The 3,777-nt window shown below is 44.7% G+C and overlaps 1 pseudogene; it reads left to right on the forward strand.

The window, feature by feature from the left end:
• Window positions 1–881: 881 nt before the first annotated feature.
• LOC100771733 lies at window positions 882–3,204 on the forward strand (annotated as a pseudogene).
• The last annotated feature ends 573 nt before the right edge of the window (window positions 3,205–3,777 follow it).

Raw genomic sequence — 3,777 nt, forward strand, 5'->3', positions numbered from 1 at the left:
CATATCCTGCAGGAAGAAGCTTAACTAATGCTGGATCACCAAAACACTGATCCATGTCTTTAGAAGAATGTTGTACCTCCTTACCAGAACAGTAGTAGTTGGTTTTCCCCTAGGTTCATGGCCTGGCTAGTCTCAGGTGATTATTTTTTCTTTTTCTCTCTTTTGTAAACCTAATTCTTGATTTGTTCTTTGGGCATTTCACATCATGTTCCACAACCCCATTGGCTTCTCAGTCCCTCCATACCTGCCCCTTAACCCTGCAGCATGTACCCCCAAAGAACCACCCAAATCAACTAAAAACAAAACAGACTAAATAAAAAAGAAACAAAAACCACCTCACTCCTCTATCTTTCCAACTTCTTCATTCATCCTAGTGGCACTGGGAGCTGCGGCGTGTCAAGTAGTATACATTTTTGTCTAATCAGTCCCACCCACAAAAAATTCATCACAATGAGTCATTGGTCTGGCTCAAGGACTCTGGTATATTATCAATACTGGACCCTCATGGAAACTCCTCTCAGATATCATATGGTTATCATCCTGCAGGAACAGTCCCTTTATGCTCTTCAGCAGGTCATATAAAGGGTAGATATTAGTGTGGGCCAGCAAAAGGTCCAGGATGTGGTTGTAGCTGGTACCTGATCTGGTTTGTCCAGGCCACTGAGACTGGCCTCCTCAGGCAAGGGCCATATCCAGCTCTACTAGGCTGTGGTGGAGGGTGAGACCATCTCTGCCAAGTGCAGGGGCCAGCTGTCTTAGGGCCAGTGAGCAGCATAGCTGGCTCAGCACAGTTCTCATATTTCAACATGCATGGTTTCTATAGCTCCCTGTGGCAATACAGGCCATGGACATCACCACAGACACCCAGCTACAGTTGGACCATGGACCAAGACATGGCCCTTGCTGGCATCTCGGGCCAGAACACCAACATTGTCCTAGGGTCAGCACAGTCTACTCACGCAAATCAGTATGGCCCTGGTGACAGCAAGGCCCTCAGACTTCAACATATTCTCAGGTGACTATCCATATCCTGCACATCCACACAGCCAATGGTGACAACAGGAGCAATGGCTAACAACCCACACCCTGCTTCTGCTGGGCCACATACCTGGACATGGCCCACAGCAACAGTCTGGGCACAATTATCCCCATGGTCCCATGTGGCAGCACAAGTCAATCAGATCAGCATGGCCCTGTTGGCAGCATGGCCCTTAGACACCAACAAAACCACAGGTTGTGGCCCAAACTTTGGGCATCCATATGGCATTTGGTGGTACCATGTGCCATGGACATCAATCCGGAACCTATCTGTAGTAAGACCATGGACCCAGACATGGTCCTTGGTAGCAGCCCAGGCTTGGATGTCACAATGGACCAGGTAACAGGAAAGGCCACACAGATTGTCATGGTTCACATGGCAGAATGTTCCTCAGTCACAAACATGGCTCAATGTAGATGCCCAGACCCCTAGCATCAGCATGGCCTTTGATGGTATCAGGATACACCGACATCAACACAGACCATGATGGCAGTAGGGCCTCAGACCCATACATGGCCCTCAGCAGCAGCCCTAACTTGGATGATACCATGGCCCAAGGAGACAGCACAGGCCACTCAGATCCTTTGTGGCCCCAGTAGTGGCATTGCCCTTGGGTGCCAACATGAATATTGGTTGCTGCCTAGACCCCCAGGTATTGGTGTGGCTTTTGGTGACACCACAGGCCAAGGAAACAACATAGACCCTGACTGTGGTAGGACCACAGACTAAGACACAGTACTCATCAGAATCCCAGGCTCAGAAATCACCTAGTCCCCAGGTAGTATACCTGGTATTAGCATGGTCTTCAGTAGCATCAAGAGCCACAGATATCAACATAGACCCTGGCTGCTGTAGGGCCACAGAGCCAGACATGACCCTAGGCAGCAGCCCAGGCCTGGATGTCACCCTGGTCCTGGGTGGGAAGCAGGTTGCCAATATCAGCCCATACCTTACCACCCTTATTTCTTCAGAACTGCCTCTTACCACAGCGCATGAACCATTCTCCCTCTCTTTCTCTCCCATTTGTCTGTCATATACTTGTTCATCATAGTTGCACCCACCAGTCTTCTGCTGCAAGGCTATCAGGACGACAAAAGTTGTATGATGTGCTCAGTGCAAAATTCAGAATTTGCGCAGTTCATCAAAGTTGGTTGATCTCTCACACACGGGATGCTGTTCCACTTAGTCTTCGACCACCATTCATTGTTTATGTGTAACAAGTCCCATATGCAGTGGCAAGAATAAAAGCTGTCATGGCACTAATCTATAAAGTCACAACTGGAGGCACTGCTTTGGGGACTGGTTTTTTGTTTTTTGTTTTTGTTTTTGGGGGGGTTGAGACAGGCTTTCTCTGTGTAACTTTGGAGCCTAACCTAGCACTTGCTCTGGAGACCAGGCTGGCCTCGAACTCACAGAGATCTGCCTGTGTGGGGACTGTTTTAAACACTAGGATTCAATTTGTAGAATGGCTGCAGAAGTGGCTACACTAATAGACTTGTTTTTTGTCACTGCTTTTAAGTAAATTTGAGGTTCTGAGTGCTCATGATGCTCTGGCAGAGTTTAATAGGGCCAGGAACACTTCTACCTACAGTCTGATGGAGATAGGAAATGTTACTTGTTTTTTGTGTTCTGGCCTTTGGTCACGTCTGAGAGAGCTAATCTTGGCTGAAAATGAGCCAGGAAGTGGTATCATGCCAGGAAGGTTAGCTCTACTCTATGTGAAGTGTTGCCTATGGTTGTACCTCATGTCATGGTCATAGGGTATCACATTGCTATTATTGTTGGAAATAACAAAGGGCATTTTCATTTGAATTTTTTAAACCCATAATGACTAAGAATGTCTTATACTCAACAAAACTTCCGGGACATTCATCACTTTCTTTCACAGAAAACTGTATGACAGGGATCCAATCCAACACAGAAAAGATCTGCAAGCTAAGGAACAAGTTTGTAATGTTGGTGACAGCACTTAATCCTCATATAGGCTATAAAAAAGCATCAAAGATTGCAAAGCACACACACACACACACACACACACACACACACACACACACACACACACACACACACTCAACCTTAAAGGAAATAGCATTGAACTTGGCTGTCTCGTAGCAGACCATTTTGAAGAGGTGGTGAAATCCAAAAGCATGCTGGGTCCCAAGTGATTTAAATAAATTTATACTAAGATAAAATTGCATGACATTTTTAATAAAAACACAGCATTAAAAAGCAATGATGAAGCCAGGCATTGGTGGCATGCGCCTTTAATCCCAACTCTTGGGAGGCAGAGGCAGGTGGATCTCTGTGAGTGTGAAGCCAGCCTGTTCTACACAGCGAGTTCCAAGGCAGGTTCCAAAGAAATACAGGGAGCCTGTATTTTTGTATCAAAAAGAAAAACAAACAAAAAACAAAAACAAACAAATAAAACAAAAGTAATTATGAAACAAAATCTAGGAAAGTAATGCAAATTGAGTCTTCATGGTGATTCTTCACTATTCCTAAGCATTCTTTTACAACAAGGTGGAAACCAAGTGTATTTAAACCCCCAATTGCTTTCATGTAAACACTGATCTTTCATAGTTACTTAATATCTCTAGAACTTGTTTTGGTCTTTACCAGCAAAATTTGCATTTGAACTATTTGAGATCAACTATTCCATTTGTCTCTAAAATTCTAAGTTTTTCTTTTTTATTAGTAGTTTCAATAGAATTTTCAGAAAATGAAAACGTTGTTTAATA

Source organism: Cricetulus griseus, chromosome X (genome assembly GCF_003668045.3).
Source record: "Cricetulus griseus strain 17A/GY chromosome X, alternate assembly CriGri-PICRH-1.0, whole genome shotgun sequence".
In the NCBI taxonomy this organism is placed as follows: Eukaryota; Metazoa; Chordata; class Mammalia; order Rodentia; family Cricetidae; genus Cricetulus; species Cricetulus griseus.